This window comes from Uloborus diversus, chromosome 2 (assembly GCF_026930045.1).
Source record: "Uloborus diversus isolate 005 chromosome 2, Udiv.v.3.1, whole genome shotgun sequence".
In the NCBI taxonomy this organism is placed as follows: domain Eukaryota; kingdom Metazoa; phylum Arthropoda; class Arachnida; order Araneae; family Uloboridae; genus Uloborus; species Uloborus diversus.
The window spans coordinates 55811811-55836639 of NC_072732.1; the positions used below are offsets into that span (position 1 = coordinate 55811811).

The following is a 24829-nucleotide window of genomic DNA, read 5'->3' on the forward strand; positions in this document are numbered from 1 at the left end:
AAATATACGTGCAAGAGCCTTAAGATAGACACCTATCGCTTAAGATGTACAAATAAATATCAAGATAATTTTTATAACACCAGCTCAAAAGTAACTTTGTAACCCATTAAAAATTTAATCACATGTACACACAATATTTTGACTCAGAACTATTTAATACTATGGCAAAGGTGTACTTAAGTAATAATGGTCAAAGTCCCCCCCCCCCCCCGGTCTCGTTTTGAAACTTTCAGGTATTTTTTGATGAACTCACAATCACCCCTGATTTAGACCTAAAGTACGGCTTCCTGCTGTCTTTCCCAATTGTCCTCCTCCAGGGGCGTGCACAGAAATTTTGGGACCTGTCAGAAATGACTTTTTTGAGTCCCCCTCTATATTATTTACCCCTATTTTCAACCCTAGTTTTAAAAATATTGGTCTCCCTTAAAGCTCGGGCCAACAGGTGTCCCTTCTCCTCCTTGTGTACGCCCCTGTCCTTCTCCCCCTAAAACTCTTATAAAATTTACACTGCACCTATTTCGAGCCGGGGACTTCCCAAGGACCGGGCCTCTAGTTTCCTATTAGGTTAGTATCTGTTTATCAAATATGCCAAATTCAGCTTCTTGATACATCCTGAGTAAAAAATGCAAAAATCATGATTCTCGCGTTTTTGTAGCACATTTTTCAAGATAAATTTTTGCGACTGTTATGTTCCATGTCTTGCCCTTTATTCAATACCAAATTCAGTATTTTGGAAGTTCTTTTGTTATTGCTTGTTTTTATCTTACTTCTACCACATACTGTTAATGTCTTAAGCATGAGGGAAAATAAACACTTACTCTACTCTATTCCATTTTCTGCACTACTTGTGATTGAAAAAAAAAGTTGAAAAATTATTTTGAGAAATATTTCGTTGCATTTATTTTTAACTTAAAACGGGTGTGTCTTACAAAGTTATAATCATTTTGTAAGACTGTGCAATCAACTTCTGAAATGTGCAAATAAAGTGCTTTAAATATTTCAACTGTTCCAGAGTATTTGGAAATTATTTAAGATTTTTAAATTCCTTGAAAAGTTCTTCAATTTTGTCTCTTATCAAGAAAATAAAGTATGAATTGTCCAACTGGCCAGAACATTACTCTTTCGTTCTTATTTTCTGAATTTCTACACCATTTCTTTTAAACCATTTTGCACAATTTTTATACTGTTGGGCATTTGATGAAAAGGGGGGGAGGGATGTTGGAGAAGTGATCAAAAACAAACTGCACTAAAAGCCGATATGTGCAAATGACGATGTGAATATCTTTTCTCCTCTATTTTCCTCTCTGTCGATTAATGTCAAAGATGTGTCGAGCAAGCAATTTTTATTTTGATTTATCGAGTTTGAAAGTTTGAAAAAGAATGCATAACTTTTAAAAGACTTTGTTTGCCTATTTTTCTTCATATTTTTTAGTCTCAGTTATCCCACATAAGGGCTCAAAACACAGAAATTTTATCTATTTTTCATAAAATTTCCCGGGGGAGAAACCCCTGGACCCCCTGAAATTATGGATGTTCTACATCCGACTTAAAGGGACACTCTCTTGATATCCTTACCAACGTGAATAAAAAAAATAATAAGAAATTAAAATAAAAATAACAACAGTTCAGTGGAATCATTAAAAATCGAGACAAGAAACATCTTCTACGTTAATTTTTTTTATTCGTGTATGCGTGTTTATATGTATATATGAGTGTGGGTTAGGGCAATGTCCGAATCCGGGCGCCTCCCGTAAAATAATTTCTGGATAAGGCCTTGACTTGATATCTCACTCCTTTTTACGGTGAAAGCGAGACTTGGCATTTTTGTACATTTTATGTTTTTAATGGGATCAAATATACGTGAAAAGCATCACGTTAATGAAATATTAAGGTTCTCGCCAGTCGTTGGATATGCTTCCGAGAAACGAGAGATATAAATGTAAACACTTCATCAGTATCATAATCATTTCAGCTATAAGAAGCCTACTACTGAATATAGGGAATATAGACCTCCTCTTCCCCACAGACATCCACCTAGGAAATCTCTGCTGGTTGCGTATAAATATTTAACTCACGGTATTGCCAAAAAAATGGTTTCTAAACCCAAACATGGCGACAAAAAATTTGAAAAATTGGATTGAAACCTGTCTGTTGCAGAAATTCATCGACAGAAGATTTCGCTTCCACTGAAATCATCAGATCGTCTGTAATCAAAGAAGGGCGACCGGAGGGCTCCTCATCATGGACGTTCTCATCGCCATTTTTAAATTCTCTTACCTTTTTACGCACTTTGCTTTCACTCATAACAGTATCGAAGTACATCTCGCAAATCTGTCGATGAATTTCTGCAGCAGACAGGTGCCTTGCTGACAAAAAGCGTATCACTGAGCAAACCTCACATGCGTAGGGCAAGTTGAGTCTTAAACATTATGAAAGCAAAAATCAGAACCGTACAAGTTAGCTACCGAGCTGAAAATGAGCACATTTGTTCCCGAGGCATGCCGGTACACGACGCACGCGCTCGTTGCGGTATGCGCGCGAACTACTGGTGTCTAAAACAAAACGGACCTTAAATTAAAAAAAAAAAAAAACACGCGTCGTATATAACTATGGGCTCTCAATAAATTTCACAGATGCAATTGTTTTGTTTCTGTTTTGTAATTGTCCAATTGTAATTTGTAATTTTCCTCTTCTTTTTTAGAATAAGGAAACGTTTTTGTGGCTTCAATCTAGTATGCAGAAGTGTAAGGAGGAATGAATGGTAAGAGATTTATCTTTGCAGTGATTGAAAAAAAAATATACTATAACTTCAAATTAATCCTTCAAAAAGTAAATTGATAAATATATTTAAAAACTGCGTAGTTCAAGAAAACATAATGTAACAAAATTGATTAGAACTTCTGATATACACTACGTTAATGGTTAAACTACCGCTGTATCATAAATGAACGATGCTTAAACTGTCTCAAAAAGTAAAGTAAAATATAATTTGTTTTCTGCCATTTTCAAGCAATTGAGATTAGATTAAACTTACTATTAAATAAAAAAAAATAATATTCGGATTTGGAAAGAAAAGTGTTCACGGTATCTAAATTTCTGAAAATCTCAAAAATATTTTTCTCTTTTTCTTTTCAAAACGTATGGTGCTTGACTATCACTAGATTGTAGTAGGTGTCTACTTTTGTGTAAGTAATAGATTTTTATCAAGGAAAAAGGTGATAAACATTATTTAAGAATTTTTAAATTAGTTTTTTCAACTTTTAATCTTCCTGTAGACACGCAGATGAAAAATATTTTCAATAAATAAGATTGTTTCGAAAAGCAATACTTTATTTAAATGATCTGAAGAAAAAAAAAGGGGGGGGGGTGTTTTTTTTTTTGTAAGGCGGAGAAGGTGAAAATAAACAACTATATACATTAGTCGATACGATATCAAAAGCTTCAGAGATAGTATGGAGTCTGGCACTAGAAAACGCATCTTTCTTCTCATTATGCATTTTCATTTCCGCACACTTTCAGTTCAACAGAGACTCTCGGACTTTTCGGACGGAAGTATGCTTGCTCGAAACGAACTAATTCAGAAGTTTATTTCGGACCAAAAGGTATGAGAAGATTAAACATACAAATAACTAAAATTAAAAAAATTTAAAAACCCCCGACTGAGTCGCAAATGTAGAACTAAGAGGGAATTTGAAAATCCTTTTAAAAGCCTTATACTATTAAAATCAATTACAAGTATTTTATTTGTTAACAAATAGAAAATGGTAACAGATAAATATTTTAAATCATCTCGACACAGTATATAATGAAGTCCCCAAAAAGCATCTGTGTGTTTGAACACGCAAAACTCGAGAACTACCCGGCCGATTTCGATGAAATTTTCACGGTTTGTTCCTTTAAGTCCTGAAAAGGTTTGCAGATCAGTTCGAAAAAAAATTCGATGAATAGTTCTTTTTTTATTTCAATTTAGGCCCAATTTTCTCATAAATTCTCGATTATGGGGGTGAAAAATTACTTGCACATATTAATATCGTTGGAAAGAGTAGAACTTTCCGCGTTCTACGCAAATTGTTTACAATTTGAATTTTTTCTGGCTAAGTTGAAATTTAGGCACTACGTTCTTCATTAAATCCATCAATAAAAAAAGAAGGAATTGACCCACAGTTTTCTTTTTGACACCGTTGGAAAGAGCTGCTTTTTTTTACCCCAGATCTAACTCAACCTACGGTCGAAAGTGTACCCCTCTTTCTCATTTCGAAAGAAAGTTACAAGCGAATTAAATAAAGTTCAAAAATCTGTTCTCTATTCAAGTTTTCAACCATTTTATTTTGAGTTTCCACGGTAACACTTTTTGAATCCATTGTTTATTTCCATCTTTCTCATTTTCAATTCTTTAACTTATTTGACTTTGTGTTTCCATGGTTACGCTTTTTAAATCCATCTTTCTCATTTAAATATCTTAAAAGTATTTTAATATCTGTAATCATTTTTTTGGAGGGGAAATTTTGCATGATGTTTTTTTTTTTCCTTTTATTTAAGCCTGATTGTTGAATATACGTCACTTGACACAATTTTATTTTTAAAGTAGACCGGGCAAAGCCGGGCAACGCAGCTAGTTGCTTATAATTTCCTTGTCGGCCAACAATGAATTCGGTGACCAATCGCTTGAATAAAGGTTTAGCCATATTTGAAATCTGCTTTAAAAAGCGTTATAATTTGAATTCTACATAACACGGAAGTTCCAAACACATACTATCAGACGCAGAAAAAAATACTCTTTATTTTGGTACAAAATTTTTAAATTTTTAAATATGTTTTCACTGCAAAAATCGCGAAAAACCTTTTAGAGGTTTTTAAATAATATTTTCGTTAATTACTGTCATCCGAAGACGCAACCTAGCTAAGAACACTCTCGATTAACTCTCCTTTAGAACATTTGTTTGTTTGTTTGTTTGTTTTTTTTTTTTTCAAAATCGATCCATCCGTTTAGGCGCTTGAGTGCCACAGAGATATATATATACACACACACACAGAGACATGTTAAACTTATAACCCCCTTCCTTTGTGTGTCGGAGGTTCATAAACTGTTCAGAGCAAAATTAATCCGTTGTCTAGTTTAACAGTAAAAGGTCAGGAATTTGAATGATATTTAATTATAAAAAAGTCTGAAGTACCATTGTGTAGCTGAAAACACCAACAACAAATGGATTACAGGTGGAATTTTAAAATCTGCCACTGTTAAAGTTAGGCTCCAAATTCAAGACAAGAGCTCACCTTTCAGGTAATTTTGATTTATTTGTTCCTTGCCCCTTTTTTTTTTTTTTTTTTTTTTTGAGAATTTTCAAGTTACATCCCTATTTAGGAAGTCAACTTAACCATCGAAACTTTTGAAAACTGAACGTTGCTGCTATCATCTCTTCTAGCATTACTTTTCATAATTATAATTTCTCATAATATTTTTTCTCATAATATGTGAACCATTATATCTTTTACTGTATAGTTACATTTCAAACGGTTTTAGTTTTAACACGTTACATGTATCATTGATTTCCTGTTCCTTTCCAATCTCCTCATCCGTTTTACCTCACTATAATAGATTACCCTCTAAATAACTACCTTTAATCAACTGTTATGGTAGAAAAAGTAAATTATTTATTTCTTGTGTGGTTTAGTTTAATCATACAAACTTCTAATATTTAAGACATACTCTTAAAATCTTACTACATAAATTTCTTAAAAGTTGAAAATTACTTCACAGTGAATATCCTATATTACCCCACTATTTAAGGTAACCAGATTTGAATGGAGAAAAACGAGGACGCAAATCAATCATTTTACCCCACTATAATATACTGTGAGGTAATATGGGTACTAATCAACTGCTTTTGGTAGAAAAAGTAAATTATTTATTTCTTGGTTTGGTTTAATCATGCGAACTTCTAATATTTAAGACATAAACTTAAAAACTTGCTACATAAATTTCTTAAAAATCGAAAACAACTTCACAGTGAACGTCCCATATTATCCCACTATTTAAGGTGACCAGATTTAAGAGAAAAAACGAAGACGAAAGTAAAAATCTTCCTCCCCTCTCGCCCTCCAATGACCAAAATAAAATAATAAATTTATTCTTCCTCCCCAAAAATATCTTTTAGGTTTTTCCGCAAAGACAATAATAATAGAGAGTAGCAAATTTTACATCACCACTCATCCATGTTTTTCTGCCAAATACGTTCATTTACACAAATGTAATTTCTCATAATTTTTAGAGCCGGAATATACAAAATTTTCGTGTACATTTTAACGTTTCGAACCACGTGACACTGCTTTTATCTGTCTAAAAATTATTTATCAAACAAAAAAAAAAAAAAAAAAATTCAAATATCAGCATACGCAGCTAATAGTTTAACAACAAACTCAATTAAAATTTTTAATTTTTTCCATGCTTCTTAATTGTTGCCCCAATCGAAAAAAAAAAAAACATTTTTTAGCAGTCAAAAGGTTTTACTGACTTTCTTGTAAGTTTTTCCCCCTCTGTGATTGTAATTTAATTCTTCGCTTTTGGAGAAAAAAAATTGACCGTTTTGACTTTTGAAAATTAGTACAATAATTAATTTCTTCAATGAGATAAATGATAAAAGAAACAAAGAAAGATTTTTTTTTTTTTTTCAAACTTGCTGGTCAAAGCTGTGTTTTGTTATGCAATCTCTCAAGAAGGCGCTTAATCTGGGGAAATCCACTCCACTGCAGAAAAGAGCTCTACATTTTTTATCAACTCGCTTAAAAAAATATTTAGTTTTATAAAAAATATGGACTGCGTCACAACGACTCTGTAGCTTTCGGCTGACCTTCTTCTTCAAATCAGAAACTTTTAAATGCTACTGAACGCACCATCAATTTTTCTTCGCTTCGATGTTTTAAGTGTTAGTACTTGGATTTCATATGATATCTCTGCACCTGGGAACAACAACCAATGTCAGATCTTGACCAAACATTAGTTGTTGTTTCGCCGAAACGTTTACTATTTCGGAGACATATCCATCATGGATCCATTTGGCCAAAATCTGATATTTGTTGTTGTTGTTCCAAGGTGCAAATCTAAAATATTTCACTGACGGAGCATCCCTTACCTTCAGTAAGAAGTATCGTTTCATTAAAAAAAAACTTCTGAGTTTAAATAAAGTACGGTTTCGCATCGATAAGAGACCAGGTGCCTCCATCTAGTGGGAAAACTGGGCGTCAAATTCTCTTAGCAATGGCATTCCGCTGATAGGTTTGCCACGTGAGATAAGGGATGTCATGTCGGGGTGTCGCACAAGGTCAGCGAATAGTTGGATCTATTAATGCGCAACTCCATTGTGGGGGGGGGGGGGGGATGAGATCGGATGTTTAAAAAACTTCTTTCTGATAAATGAATATTTTTTAAAAAATAGAGAAACGCTTTAGGACCTGAAAAAGAAACTTTCACAGGATTCTTCTTAAACCTAAAAGAAATAAATATTGCTACCCACCTGGTAGAGTAAGACTACCTGTGCACCTGTGCTCTGTGAACTCTAAAGCGCAATTATATTTTCAAATATTCTCTACATCGTTAAAAAGTAGCATTTAGCCAATGATGATAATAACACTTTAATTGATATACTTCTGTGTAATTATTTTTTTAAAAATTGGGAGAACTTTAACGGTTCTGAGTAGGCAGATTGGAGGAGGCAGGGAGGAGGGAAAAAAGGTGCATCAACCCTATGAACGACAGTCCTTAGTCCACTGATTGTCTTAGTCCAACCAGTGGACTAAGACAAACACAGTATTTTCTTCTTGGAAATATAAAGAAGGAAGTTACCACTCTCAAGTCATCTGAGACAAAAAGTTTTGAAAGCTTATTTTTGTAAAAACAGTGCAAGCTATATTCACTGGTCGGTCTATCTTAACTAATTTGTGCTAAGAAATAAACACTCTTTTATCTTTCTACAGGAGCGGTGTGGGGAAAAATACAAGAAAAATGCAAAATTTCATATAATTTTATTCAATTAAAGAGCGAATGTCTATTGATAACTGAGTTCACTGCAGTTTGTGTAAGAATGACGAAAGGATACAGTTATTAACGTGTAGGCGGATACAATTGTACGACGCATTGCAAAGACACAAAACCTGCTCAACTTTTAAAGAAGAATGTTTCTTTTTCAAAATCAAAAAGATGGGAAAATTAATTAGTATTTCCCATTAAAATCCGGGACTTTCTTTTGGAGCTTTTCGTTAAAGGAATCAAAACATTTAATTAAAAACCCGGTACCCCGTTACATTTTGTCTAAAAGCTGAGTTTCCCCAGAAAGACCGGACGTCTGACCCCTATGCCATACAAAATATAAATTTAGGGATCAGACGTCCCCTCTAAACCCTAAAGATATGGAGGGGGACGTTTGATAGAAGCATGGTACCCTAAAACCTTAAAAAAGAATCTTTTTCAGATTTTATGTATTGAAAATATTCAAATCAAGAGCTTTCAAGCGACACTGAATTCATGTTTCGATATAGATTAAAAGTAACGCAATTTAAATATCAATGGGGAAGAAATGTATTAAAATGTACGTAAAATTTTATTTTCAAACGCGATTTTCTCAAAACATCGATTTTGAAAACTCATGTTCCTTTTTCTAGAAAACTACTTTACATACTAATTTGAAAAATTTACCACATTTTTGAGCAATCACGATTGCTTATTGCTTTCATTTGACTGTTTTTGGCGTGCTATCATTTTTCCCACCGGCGCGGCGCCACCCTCTGCCAGCACCACCCGTCGCGTCGGCTGGCCTCACGATGCTGCTCCTCTAGCGAAAACCGTCTCCAGGTTGCGTCATATCCTGCACACACACGCGCATACATACACGCACCAACACACACACAAACACATACACACACACATACCCCTACACTCATACACAAACACATATACACACGCATGCATACAGACAGCTACACATACACACAAATACACACAACTGCCCACACATTCATGCCTGCACACAGACACAAACACATATGCTTACACACACACACACACGTACACATACCCCCCCACACACACACACAAACATACAAACACACACTCGTGATTGCGAAAAACATAATTTGAATTCAAGATGACAAAATTCAAATTAATTTTTTTTATTTTTTATTTATATGCTTTTATAACTATACTTAAGTAAAATTTTTGCTTAAGGACTCGTACTTCTTAAACAACCGACTTTATGGTCAAAAACGGTCTTTTTTTTTTTCATTTAAAAATTGACTATTAGTTGAAGTTTAATAAATTATGAAATAAACTGAATTGTCTAAAAATTTCACTCTTAGATATCTCTTAAAAATACTGTGAAAATGGTAAGTTTCAACCATTAAAACTTTTTAAGGAAAAGGTACATAAAATTTAGCAATTTAGCATCACACATATCCAGGGTACTGACTCCCCTTAACCACTATTCCACAATTCAATTTGTTATTCCATATTTTGCTAGTTCGTACGGAATTGCAGTTTCTCTCAATCACGGACGGACATTTTTTTAAAGTTTAGCAATGAAAGTGGTAAAACTAAAAGAGCAAAATTCCTACTATTAAATCCGAACTTCTACTTAAACAGTTTTGCTCTTTTCAGCTTCAATCAAGGTAATATAAAATAAATACTTCATTGTTTCATGACTGCCGATTCTTTCTATTTTAAAACTTCTGTTTAATTTTTACTCCTGCAGTTGTTTCTCTCCTTTACGTTTCGTTATCTCGTTTTACGTTTTCAATTTGAATCAAGCTATTAAAATAAAAATTTCACTCTTACAATGGCTTCCGTTTCTTTTTCTTTCTTTTGTTTTCTTTGCGTTTTACGGGTTGCTATTAACATAGAAACAAGTGGAGTTTCTCTCCTTTTCTTATCACAAAGAAAAACGATTATGCAAAAATACAAAGACGTGGAAATGAAAACAATAACGAGCTTTAACACATTCTCAACGAGCTGATGTGTGCATCACATGACTTCCTTTTACTCCAATTTAATGTCATTTTCCCATTATTGGCAATTTTAATGTGATTCAATTGTTTACTCTCTAAATATCACCAACAATGGCCAAATTGAAACCAGATTAAAAAAAAACGCCAAATTTGTCGCCAACTTCTCGAAAAAACTTGGCGACCAAAAGACTGGCGATATATTGCCAAATGTACGACAAATTATAACACAACTTGAGTTTGCTTCGAAATTAACAATGATTTCCCCCCAAAAAGGGGCAAAAGACCCCCTTAGGAACTTCCAAACGCAACCAAAAGGGAAGGTGCACAACTAGACCCGACTAGGAGTCTACGTACAAAATTTCAACTTTCTAGGACATACCGTTTTTGAGTTAAGCGAGATACATACACACATACACACAAACACACATACGCACATACATGTGTACATACGGACGTCACGAGAAAATTCGTTGTAATTAACTCGGGGGTCGTCAAAATGGATATTTCGGGTGTCTGTACGTTCCTAGACATATATTCACGTGTGATTGGATCGAAAAAAAAACTCAACATTCATTCGGGGGTGAGAAAAATGGAAATTAAGGCCGATTTTTGAGTGAAAATTTTTTCGCGAATACAATACTTCCTTTTTTGTAAAAGGAAGTAAAAATAGCTATTAGAATTGCGTTGAAGCTGTCCGTTAAGTTTAAGGCTGAGGACTGCATGATTTTCTTGAAATTGAATCAATTATTTTTCCTTAGTCAATCTAACAAAGGGACTTTAAGGATCTTGGACAGGGTTTCTTCAATGTCTGAGACATTAACTGGTTTAACTTTTATTACTTTGATTTAGATTTCAGGCAATGTGATGGACACGAAAGTTTTCTACACTTTATGTCGCTTACACCAATACGTATGTAAGTAGTCAAACCTCCATATTTCGAACATTTACATATCGAAATTTTCTATTAATCGAAATCCCAGCAAATTTCTATGTTCATTACATAGAAAAATTGTTTCTATATATCGAAAAAATCTCTATATATCGATTTTTTTTTCGAGACATTCGTAGATTTTTTTTTCCATTTTAGACTGTTTGTCTCATGAAAAATGAAGGTTAGGAGAGAAAATTATGTTTATTAAAGGTTGCTACGAAACTCATAAGGAATCTGGGGTTGAGGGGTGTGTAGATAGGTCGTTGTTTCGTTCTGGAGTTCTTAAATTCCCTCAAGTTTATTTCAAATCTTAGTTATAACTAGTAGCATTGTAAAATCAGTTTCAAGTTCTCCCTTTTGTCTGTTGATTATCATTCCTAGTCTTTTTAGCTGCATTAAAAATCATTCAAGTTAAGTAGATTGATTTTTTACTTTTCTTTCGATTACATTGTTAAAATGAAAATCCCCTAATGTTGCGGATCAAGTTGAATTGAAGAAGAATAAAGATGTATGAAGGCGCAAAAATGTAATTTCTGTTTTTTTTTTAATTATTAAATTTTATTTAATCCAATGCTCGTATCAATTAGAAATTGGGTTTCATACACGCAAATTAGCTTTAATTTTAATGTTTTAGGAGACCTTTAGGATATTGAATCGCATTGAATCGATTTTCTCAGTATGGTTTCAATAGTTATGAGAAAAATATTTTTAGTAATAAAATAATTATTTTAATTGCAATTACAGATCATGGTTCACTGGTTCTCATTTGATTCTTTTGTTGCGTTTTTTTTTTTTTAAATATATTTTTACCACTGTTTCCATTTGAGAAAAATCTGTTCAAATTTTCCTACACTTTCGTTTTAATTCATGCTGCACTCATAACAGTTTTTCTTTGGTCCCATTTTCCCCAACAGTTCGTAAAAATCTAAAATTAGCTCCCATTCAAACGAGTACTTTTGATAATACGAATAAATAAATAAACAAATAAATATAAAAAATAAATGAAATAGATGATTAAAAAACTGGTTTAGGATTTCAGAATCATTTATAGTATGATTAAGTGTTAGCAGAACATTTTATGAAAAATTTTAAATTCGCTCACACAAAGAATGAATTATATAGCAATAAAACTTCAACGTTACTGTCCAACGACGGATTGTATGGAATTTTCAAACGTCCAGATCAGACGAATCTATCTGAATGAGGGGGAAAAGTAAAAATTTGATGCGTGTATTCCGCTCATTTGAATGAGATCCTGCTTCTGCAAAAGCCGACATTGCTAAAAATGATGGATTTGTCCACTTCCGGCTGTAAAATGGATGTTTGTCTTTCCATACAATCCGTGATCAGACAGTATAACTATTTTAAAATCTGCAGCAAAACCTAAGTTTTAGTCACATGAAGATGAAATCAATATACATATTTTTCTGGTGCTAATCAAAATGGAAGTATCGAATATAAATGAATTATAAGAGGCTGTCCCATAAATGGTGTGCCAGGTCCGGATCTACATACCCGCAGACCCCGCAGTGTGGGCACGCCTCTAAGAGTCCCGCAGCCCAAAAACAAAAAAGGAAAAATAAATAAAAAATACATTGTAAAAAACTATAATCAAGCTTTAGCAGTTGAATATATTTTATAATGTTTTAGTAAAAATGTGAGGAAAAACTGAAACTCAACACGTATTACTAAAGCATATAAGCGGGAGCGGGGGACCGGGGGTAGGGTTAAGTTTTGGGTGGCTTGTTGAGCAATCACGATTGCTTATTGTTCTCACTTGACCGTTTTTGGCGTTACGGTTCCTTTTTCAGCTTGGACCAGGGCTGCAGCACCACCGTCCACCGGCGGCGGCGCGGCTGGTCCTGAGCACTGTCCCCCGAAATCCACTTTTGCTGGGCGGTGGCGGCCATGTCCCACACACACGAACGCCTACACACACACACACACGAACGCCTACACACACACACGAACGCCTACACACACACACGAACGCCTACACACACACGAACGCCTACACAGACACACACACGAACGCCTACACACCCACACCCACACACGAACAACTACACGCACACGCACGTACACAACACTCACTCACACACATGCATACATACACTTACGCACCCACGCACCCACACACATGCGCCTACACAAACACACACGCTCGTGATTGCGAAAAACATAATTTGAATTCAAGATGCCAAAAATTCAAATTATTTTTTTTTTTTACTTCTCGTTTAACTTGTAAATAAAATGAGTTTCCAAAAATCAGGATAAAAACACGACACAGCTACCCAGAAGTGTTTAAACAAGAAAGGTTAAAACCTTAAACAATGACAATAAAAAATAAATAAAATATTTTAACAAATGAATTCAAATTGAAGCAGTTAAAAACATAAATAATCACTCGTTAAAAAATAAAAAATAAAAAAAGCTCTGATGGTGTCACACCTTTTTTAAAAACATTTTTGACCCCCTCCCATCACTCCCTGTTGTCACGAATTACGATAAAACATATTCCTGTGTGGAAAATGCGAGATGTCACACTTTCTTGTTCCCTTCTCACTTCCCCTTGTCACACACTGTCACTGTGACAGCCTCATGAAACCTCCTGCCCCTCAAAGCGTGACTTTATTTACGGATAGTTCCTATGAACTACGCTTTAATTTCTTCGTATAAGACCTAGATACAGAAAATTTTAATTGTTAATTAGCAACAATAACTGTATAAAACGAAATATCCTACTATTGTTTATTTATTTATTTGTAAAGTTAATTCAACTTGCTTCATTCTTTCGATTATCAAAACAAAATTCGCATTACCTTTTGAAATATACTTAAATTTGTCAATAATAAAAAAGAAAAGAAAAATAAAGAAAAATAAATAAAAAACAACACTATCGAAATGCAATTTTTTAAAAAACTTTCAATAAAATGTAACAATAAAGTTTACAATTTTGTGAAATTGAGCTTCTTTACGCTGTTGCAGAGTCAAACCTAATGTTCGATGTTCAAACTGAGCTTTCAAATTTCGGAAATTAAATCTTTTAGCTTTCTATGACAGCAGTGCTTGCTTGTATTTCAATTTGTAAAATGAATTTCTTTCCGAATTTTTTAAACTAACTCTACATTATAATTTTCGTAAAAGTATTTTTATTTACATATAAATGAGGCATTCTACCATAGTTTTAAGTTTTTAGTGCCTTCGCAGTGACTTTTACATTAAAAAAGGCACTTTCATTTAATAAACTCTTTTTGACATGAAAAAAAAAATGTGTACACAATACCACTTTAATTATTGTAGAATAAATTAGTTTTATGAATGTTTGGGGTTGAAAATAAAGCTGAGATTTCTTACCCATGCTGACAGTTTCATTTTTTGAAGCTGGAATGACATTTTATTAAACGTCTGCTAGCTCATTTTTAATTTTTAAAATTAATGCTAAAGATTCATAGCACAAACAATGGAACCAATAAGAACTGAACTTTTTTTTAAGCTAAACATATGAAACTATTTTAAAACTTTATCCTTAAAGGTTTGATGTTTTAATGTCCACTAATGTTCTCTATTGGTCAAATTGTTGATAGAATCACACTAGTTTAGCTTGATCTACATTTATCGTAAAGATATAAACAATATCGCTGCTGCTTGGATGAGAAAATTGTTTTTTACAATAGTGAAATAAAAGTAGTATGTGGATGTATCTGATTAAATAAGTGAGTGAAATGAACTATTTCACTTTACCCCACATTCACTAAACCAACTGTACAAAGCATTTAAAATACAAATAAGCTAAATATTAAACAAATAAATACTGAACCGAATATTAGTTGATCTCCATTAATATTTAAAATATTAATATAATAAGGACTTTATCATTTAATAATAACACAATTAATTTTTGACTTACAACAAAATATTACAATATAAGTATCAATTTTTGAAAATTGCTTGCATCGTCATATTTTTTGATTTTAAGAGGTTACTTTTTTCTTGACTGGAACAGTCTACATGTGTTATTGCATAGGTAAAATATTACTAGATAGGTGACGCTAAAAGAAGAGTAAGTATTTCAACATTTTACTTTGCCCCACATTCCCCTACTATCTATTAATTGTATTAGAATTTGCTAATAATATTATGATAAGTTAAATTCGACTTGTTGTCTTAAATTTGTAGTATATGTAGAATCTATTGAACATTGATCGTTGCTAACTATTTTTACATGCTTTTAAAATTAAAAATGTTGCTTTACAAGAATATTAATGTTGTTAAAGGAATCTTACTTTGATGATCCTTTATCACCAAACGTATTGAAATTGTGGTAAAAAGCCTTAAATGTGACACCAAAAATGAAACGTCCAAAATGTACAATATATTTGAAACATGAAGAAAATTTTCTCATTTTTCTTATTGAACATTGATCAAATTTTGCGTAAAAGCGAAGACTTTAGCAAACAATATGCATTCAAAATCAAAAATGAAAGGCCTATGATACAGGGTAGACCGAGCAGTGAATCAATAGCAGGTAAAATAAACGAGTTGATGTGTGCATCGCATGACTTCCTTTTACTTCAATTTTAATGTCATTTTCCTATTATTGGCAATTTTAATGTGATTCAATAGTTTACTCTCTAAATAACACCACCAGTGGCCAAATTGAAACCAGGTTTAAAAAAAATCGCCAAATTTGTCACCAAGTTGGCGGCAAAACTTGGCGACCAAAAGACTGGCGATATATCGCCAAGTGTCCGCCAAGTTATAACACCACTTGAGTATACATCGAAATTAACAATGAGCCCCCCCCCCCCAGAAAATAGGCAAAAGACCCCCCTTTTTAAAACACCCGAATGCAACCAAAAGGGGAGATGCACAACTAGACCCCATTAGGAGTCTACGTACCAAATTTCAACTTTTTAGAACATACCGTTCTTGAGTTATGCGACATACATACGCACATCCGCATATACGCACATACATACATACGTACATACGGAAGTCACGAGAAAAGTCGTTGTAATTAACTCGGGGAATGTCAAAATGGATATTTCGGGTGTTTATACGTTCTTAAGCACTTATCCGCATGTGGTCGGGTTGAAAAAAAAACCCAACATAAATTCGGGGTTGAGCAAAATTTAAATTAAGGCCGAATTTTGAGTGAAAATGTTTTTGCGAGTACAATATTTCCTTTTTTGTAAAAGGAAGTAGAAAGAGGTTTGAAAAGATTTTTCCTGGATGAACTGGCAGTAGTTGGGTTCGTCCAGTTTTTTGCACTTGAAATCCCCAAACAACGTACCGCAGAACCGCGAAAGTAAGCTCAGTTTCTAAAACGAAATTATACAAAACCAATTTAAATATTTTTTGAATTCCAAATGGTTTTAACAAAGCACAATGATTTTTTTTAAGAAGAAAAGGCGCTGAAGTGTTCATTCATTTCACACTACTACCTTGCTGCACATAGAAGAAACGATTCCTCTCGATGTAAGACATAACATAATTTTTATTGCAAAGTGTGAACATTGATTGCGATGTTCATTGCAGCACTTCTCAACTCTTAAAAAAGAGCATTATTAAGTTAGTACCCTCGATTAACGACGCATATTGAAAATAAAGCTGAAATCTTACCTGATAAACAACTCTATGTCTTGATAAAAATGCAGAAAATTTCAAAAAAATCTTTTAGTATCGCTTTTAGTATTCGCTGCTTTTTTGAAATATTTAGTCTTCTCAGTTGTTTTGAATCAAAGTAACTTTCGTCCAAGTGCGCGTTTCCTTTTATATCTCCAGTAGATACACCCCCAAAATTCTTCTCCTCGTCCGCAAATAAATACCAATAAAAACTGAAACGGAACACTGAAATTAGCGCTGATTTTCGGCGCAGAAGTACAGCGCACATCTGATGTCATCGGTGGGTGGCGCTTCTGACATAGACCAATTTTTCTACCCACGCGCCCGGGCTCCGCAGATGCATGAAATCCGGCAGAAAAATCCGGCCGAAACTCGAGCATTTGACCGCTCAAAACCTGATGCTCTGGATATATTTAACTTCATCGACGCGTAGGTGAAGTGATTTAATGTCTCTAAAAGTCGCACCGCATCATAAAGTACTTTTATTATTTACATAAGGTTCATAAAATTACAATGCGCTTTAAGTTTCCCCACTTATCATAATAATTGTCAGATCGAAGTATTTCCAAAAATTCGTGCAGAATTGAGCGATTCGTTCGTTTTGTTATCGGGGAGTAGTAGAGATCTGTTTCATAAAAGCGAATACAAACGTTTAACTGCTGTAAAAATTGCAGGAAGTGAATGCAGAAGTGAATGGCAGAAAGTGAAAAGGGGAATAAATTCTGAAACTGATGCACTGTTTTGTACTTATCAATAACATTCAATATTATCGATATAAAAGCCGGTGAAAATTGTGTACCCAAAAAATTCCCTTATGGTTGTCTAGATGATCTAGATGATATATGGGTCCCTATTTATTTTTAGAAAAAAGAATTATTCAAATAGGTTTAATATTTTAAAAATTACTCTTTTGAAATAGTGTCCATTTCAAATCGAGTATTTTGCTGGTTTTTTTCCAAAATGGCCGATTTTGTGCAGAATTTTAGTAAGCTGTAACTGAAGAAAAAATTTTCTCGCAAAATCCTTTTGGGATATTTCATATCTCCCTTAGTTGTAACTACTGTAATTTTTTCAAAAAAATCGGTGACGGTCATGTGACAGGCCCTGCCTGATCTGAAATGGGATGGCTCAGATGTGAAGCTGGTATCCAACCACACCTTTCTACATTGCTTCGAAAGCTCACACCTTTCTACATTGAAAATGGCTTTTCTTGAAACTCCGAAACACTTGTCTGCATTTTTTTTCTTCCAAATTTGTGCATTTACCCTGATTTTCTAACGCTTGTCATGTTCTCTAGTTTCACAGCTCAGAGTTAACATAGGTGACAATACGATTTGTTGCTCCCTGACTCGAAGAGAGCGGAATATTTTATTTCTGTACACTGCAAATTTCGAACAGTTTCTAACAACACAGCAAATTGGCCAACTAGCCACCAAAAGCAGCGGCCACCAAGCGAGCGCTATTAACTTGGTGAGCAAGACGCAAAACTGGCATCCATACGCTCACAATTTTCTATATTGAAAAAGGGCTTCCTTAAATCTCCGAAACACTTGTCTGCATCCCCCCCCCCCAATTTGTGCATTTACCCTGATTTTCTAACTCTTATAATGTTCTCCGGTTAAACAGCTTAGAGTTAACACTGGTGACAGCACGCTCTGTTGCTCCTTGACTCGAGAGAGCGGAATATTTTATTTCTATACAATGCAAATTTCGATCAGTTTCTAACAACACAACAAATTAGCAAGTACGATCTCAGAGAGAACTGTATTTCATTATCTACTAATGGATTTTCGCAATCGAAATAGGACTGAAAAAACATAAATAAATAAATAAACGTGTACTCTTCTTTCAAAACAGAGATACAAAGAAATTAGTACCGCGCCAGAAATAAATTGCATAACGTAGACGAAATTAGAGGAAACAGATTTAAAAATTACATTTGTTAACTAAAAGAAGTTTCCTAAAATCTTACAAAATGAAAATAAAAAAAAAAAAAAAGCAAGAGTCTAATGAAAAGACTTTTTATAGTTTCTTATCAAAGGGGGGGGGGGGGGGAGCGGGAGGACAACACTGTAAAACAATACTTTTCCAGTTCCGTTTCTAAAAAACAAATTTTACTGAAATTAGCATCCATTTTTAGTTTATCCAGTGAAGAAAAATGAAAAGAAAATATTGTCATAGCAGTTTGCTTCGAAAAAATCGCGCATACAAAAATTGCTAAACGGGGGAAGTGCAAATATGGCACTGCGTTAGTAAAATTATGGAGCTTCAATTTTTGTTCTTTTCATTCTAAAAAGGTTTTCTGCTTCTCTGCGCTTGAAATTACATATTTACATTTAATTGTTCAAGTAACTTTTTACACATTACAATGTAATTTTGTTGAAAGAAGTACTAATTTCCTTTCTCTTGAATGTCAATTATATTGATGACTTGTATATGCATATTACATTCCTTTGTTTAAAACATTCATCCGGAAGAAAATGGTTCGTATTGCAAAAAAGTGGAAGATACCTATTCCGTTTTTACTTTCCAAAAATAATCCAAGTTATTTTCGATTTTTATTTGGAAAACTTTATTAATTAAAAACTTACATTTTAGTTCAACTCTATATTTACTTTTCATCTTAATAATTAAAAATTTATCACTCTAAAAATTGACGGCTATAAAATTAAATAAAATTAGGTTTAACTGTGCAATTTTCGATTTATCCTAATAAATGGAATCTCAGAAGTATAATTTTTTTTTCGCTTAATAGGTTTTTTCATTTTAAAGCTTTTTGAAACATTTAAAGCCTTTAGAAAAGAAAAAAGCTTCATGTAAAATGTAAAAGAAATAAGCAATTATCTAACTTCATCAGTCACAATAAAGTTTTTACATAACCATTAAACACTGTAACAGACTTAAAATTTCGCTAATGACATAATATATTTCAACGAATTAAAAAGAAAAAGTCAGCTGCTCTCGTAAAGTTTGTTACAGAGTAATAATACTCTTGTGACAATGAAACAAACTTACAGAGCCCCATCAGACTGCTGTAGACTTTCAAAAGCATCTACTTACTACGTATATGCTAAGTGCTAAATGGCTTAAGAATTATGTGTCTAAATCGTAACAGAAACTTTGCAACATATGTGAAATATTTGTCTTTAATATGAAGCATTAATTTGGGGGAAGGTTTTTAATGAAAATTCTGTGAAATAGTCCGTGGTTGAAGGAATGAGTTGAATTAGTTAAAAGAACTAGTATTTCATTTATTAAGGTTTGTTCTCCTTTTTTACTTGTTCTTCTTCAAAGTAATTGTTTTTCAGCGGTGTAAAAGTATTGCATATGGTTTGTTTTTTCGTTTTTTTTTTCTTTTTTTCCGGAAATAGCCACGTATGAACCAAATTTTACTGAACTAATGTCTGTTTATGGCTTTTGGTTAAGTTCGTTTTCTGAAATTTCTAAGTGTTTCTGCTTGAAGGGTTCGATACCTCTGATGCGTTTCCCTCACTCTCATTCTCATTATCATTATTATTATTACTATTACTGTTATTATTATTATTGTTATTGTTATTATTATTATTGTTATTAATGTCATTGTTATTATTATTGTTGTTGTTGTTGTTGTTGTTATTATTATTATTATTATTATTATTATCATCATAATCTCCGTTGTTAATATTGCCTTTATTGTCATTACTGTAGTTATTATTATTACTATTACTATTATCATCCTTGCTCTTTTTGTTGTTGCTATTATTCGTTCTGTTGTTGTTCTCAACATCATTATTATCATCGTTACTGTAATTGTTGTTGCTATTATTCGTATTTCCTATTCTTTATATTGTTGATGATATTCTTGTTTTTATTATTAGTATTTTTATTGCTAATGACTACTGTTTGCTGCTCTTGAAACTCTTATTATTGAACAATCAAGAAGATTGATTATTGATCTCACTTCGTCCATCCCTGATGTTTCGATTTCTGACGCGTTGATTTCTATTCTTACTGTGATACCTCTTGCGTGATGCTTTTTTTAATTTTGTTGACTAACTCTCACAAAAATAATCATACAGCATTACACCTTCAGTTAAACGCATTAGAAATTCAACCCTATTTTTTGATATAAAACATTCGAAATTCTGGCAAGGACTTAAGTTAGTACTTACATTATGAATTTTAAGTAATTACTAAATGTATAATGTATAAAACATCTTTACTTTTCAAAATACACTGAACGATGTTTCGCGTAAAACTCTCTTCCTCCAAAATATTACGAATACCGAGAAACAGCTGAGCTAAACAAAAACTGACTATGTTTGAAATGTTAATCCTTAATATCTCATTGAATAAAAAATAACTAAATTTTCCTAATGTCTGGCTTTTTCTCGTTTGCCTAGTTCGAAGATCAACCGAAATACAGAGGGAAAAAGTGAACTAGAACGCATTTTATAAATCTAAAGGGAACTTTGTTTTTAAATTTCTTCTTTCAGTTTTAATTACCGCTTTTGTAAGGCAATTAGTCACACTGACAACGGTTTCTTTAGCAATAACTTTTTTTTATTGCGGTGCCAACGTACAAGCTATTGTGATAGCTTCGAACCTATACAAAAGAAAGTCCTTTTAATAAAAATTGCTTTTAACTCTTGTAATGTAATTTAATGTCCGAAAATGCCTGAACATACTACTTTTCGACGGAATCTCATGTGCTGGATAAGGATTAGATTGTTGAGAGTCGTCGTTAGAACAAGAATTTACTGTTTCCAAAAGAAGCCTCTTGGGGGAAAGACACAGAATTTAAGCTATTAAATTGGATTTGCATGTGTCCGTTCAAGACAGTTTGGAATTAATATACCTCTGTTAAAGTTATTATAGAATGTTTATTCCTATATTAAGTATTTAACGATTTTGTATGTTTGTCGATGAATCGCCATAAAGGGGGATAGGAAGAGGATTTAAGTATACAAAGTTTTTTTTTTCTTCCTTAATTGAGCTTGTTTCCAAATGGCGTTAAATCAATTTTTTCTATTCTTGAAAAAACATGATTTCGTCATGCAAGATTTAATATTGAATTTAAGAAAAAGTCATTCTTACATGAGTGAGTTAGAAAATAAAAAATGACTCAGCATATTTTTAAACAAAACTATATCATTTATGCCTTTTGGCTCGAATAAATGATGGAAATGAAATGAAAACTTCCCTTTTATAAGTAATCCAATTACGTCTTTTCATGAAATACAACAAGAGTTTTCGATGCACAATGAATCCCTACAAATCTTCATTTACAAATCCTATTTTTTCATTGCTATAATTATTTTCTCTTACGCTATTGTTAAATGTATCGTTGCAAGAATGTTTATGAAAATTAAAACAAGCGAGCAAATTGATAGTTCCCAAAACTTCCAGTAATTTCAAAATATGTTTTTTTTTTTTAATTTTTGCTTGATTCATATATTTTTTTAGGTTTTATTTCAGAAGAGGCGCCAGGCAGAATTTCTACCAACTTCGCCCTAAGTGAAACAAACTGCAATTGGTTAAACTTGACTTAATTCTTTTCGGAAAACAGAAAAACGAGAATTTCAACCACTGTTTTCAATTTGATTAAACTTTGCTTGCAACTTCTGCTTTACATTAAATTCATTGTTAGACAAGTGCTGCTATCTTTTCCATCTTGAAAACTTTGACTTAACCCTTTTTAGAAACAAACTCTTCAATTGCAGTTGCTACTATACAACCCTAATTCAAAGAAACCCTTTTTAGAAACAAAGATAATTGAATTTCAAAACTTTTTAAGCAAAACGTGTCAATGAGTCGAGTAAAATAAAAGCATGTAAATTAAAAAGAGTGCAGCATGTTATTCATGAATGGGAAAAACAATTTTCAATAACTTTGCTAGTATTATTTTTAAATTTTAGGGTAATTAGCACATTAAAAACTATGTTAACTTTTTTTACGGGTCAAAAAATAAGAATAGTAAATTTGCTCAATGTTAATTTCAAAAGTATCGAAATTATTGCACGTGTAGGTAAATTACGGCAAGTATAAATCTCGGCTCTCACTGTAAAAAAATATGTGTAAGGTTACCAGTATTAATGGGTGTAAAGTTACACGAGTTCTGAAGTGTGTTGCATCATTGTTTTAAAAACTCAAATTGTTGGAGGATCCTTACACTATGGTGTCAGTGGAATTCAAAGCGCATGCGTAAAGATCAGAATCGACGCAGAGCAGGTAAACTCTTATTAGACAAAAAAACACCATCCTTGGTGGCCGAGCGGTGAAAGCTCTTGCATATTCGACCCGTCGCGTTAAGGGTTCAAACTCCACTCAGATCATTTCCTCATTTAGTGCAATAAAAATGTTTTGCTTGTATATTAAAATAAATAAATATTGTTCAACTAGAGGACCCGACAGACGTTGCTCTGTTCAAACTTTGTAAATTGAAAAGTTATAAAATTTCAATAAACTCTCAAGTGTTTGAACCGTTCTGATGAAAAAAATAAGTAAAACGAAAATGTTTTAAGCTGCTTGATGTCAGAATGCGGATATTTATTACAACTTGGTTTATCTAATGTCCACTGAGCAGTTGTTTTATTAACTATTTTTTCTCCTGTACTTGATGACTGGTTCGTTCCGCCATACTCCAAGGATAAAATACGTCCTCAGATATTAAGTGTAAAAAACTTACTACCAATTTAGAACAAACGGGAAATCCCGCTGCAACATCCCCCATATGAAAAGGAATAAAACAATCGAAAGGATATCGCTTAAAAAAATGATAAAGGTAAAAACAGTTCTCGGAATAAGCGAAAATCACGCATCCGTCCCCCCCCCTCCCGATGTAAAATAAACACATTCAACTAAAATGACTAAAAACTCTTTAAAAACGAAAATCAATTCTTTGCAATTTGAAATACTTCGCCAAATAAACAAAAAACACAATAAATTACATTAACAGTAGCTTTAAAATGTAAACAAATGATCACGCATCTCTATTGTAAATAGCCAAAGTCGCCAAGCCACCACGTTATTGTAATCCAGCCGATCAGTGAGCAAAGCCAACTCCGATCGATTAGCGGTCCGATTTATTGAACGAAAACTTTTAAAACTTCATATATTGCCTAATTTGTTCTTTCCACCAAAGAAAAAGATCTTCCACAACACTGATCTTTTGTGTACAGAACTACCCTGTTGTAATTTATCTGGACGAAAATAAAATTTGTTTCGTCTTTAAATTCCATCATCTTTAAATTCTTTTAATAATGTACTGATTAGTTTGATAATCCTTAAAGTATTCTTGACATTGGTGCGAAAACTCAGATGGATTTCAACCGAGAAACAAATGTTTCTAGGTACGGTACTTTCTGATCATTTGGTTAGGGAAACCTAAAGCACCGATCCGGTCACATGGTTCAACAACGACGACAGAACACACGTTTTGCGTGAACCTTCCAGTACTTTACTTTAAAATATACCACGGGACCTAAAATTGTTGTTTTCAATAGAAATGAAGGATTCACTCTCTACGTTTTATCTATTCTCAATTGACATATCACAGTAGGAAATTTCATTACACAAAGCAGAGCTGTCTTTCTTATTGTCCTCTGGCAACGGGTTAAATTTTTATTTCAGTTCTCGCTCAACAATAGATTAAAATAAACATTAATCATTTGGGAGCTATAACCATCCAATGTTTAAATTAATTAATTAATTAACAAAAACGTTTCCGATTCGATCCATCGCGCTTCGAAACCATGCTTGACACAATTTAATTACACACAAAAAATTTGATCAAAATCGGTCCAGCCGTTTAAAAGCCTTATGGTGACAAACGTCCGCGCAGAAGATTTTAATACATTAAGATTAAATAACTGGTGTATTTAGTTGTTAAAAAGCATGAACATAAATCGTTCAAGAAAGTCAGGTGATAGCTTACTTTTTGCTAATGAGTAACCTTTCAAGCAAAATATCTGTAAGCATACAGAAAATTCTTGGTGTAACTTTACTCAAAAATGAGTGAGACGTTACGCTATAGTTACATTACTTTGGTGTAACCTTTTACAAGCGATGTGTAACCTTACACCAGTTATATCAGTTAAGTTACTCCAGAGCAGTGGAGGTAGCTAAGATGCTACCGATTTTATGGAGTGAGGTTACACAAACTTTTTACGGTGCTCAGAAAATATTGAGTTATTTCTTTGCTCAAAATATGACGTGAAATTGATAGTTCTAAAACCACAACGTTGCGTATTGTATTAACCGGAATAAATGTGGTAGAAAGCTAGTAACAACTGCCAG

At 33.1% G+C, this 24829-nt stretch overlaps 1 protein-coding gene across 2 annotated transcripts in view; it reads right to left on the bottom strand.

The window, feature by feature from the left end:
• Nucleotides 1-16728, bottom strand: part of LOC129217147 (uncharacterized) — a 125850-nt gene extending 109122 nt beyond the window's left edge. For both annotated transcript variants that reach the window (XM_054851408.1, XM_054851407.1), the window contains exon 1: nucleotides 16550-16728. The gene's annotated coding sequence lies outside the window, so the exon portion shown is untranslated. The remainder of the gene's footprint in view (nucleotides 1-16549) is intronic.
• Nucleotides 16729-24829: the final 8101 nt, after the last annotated feature.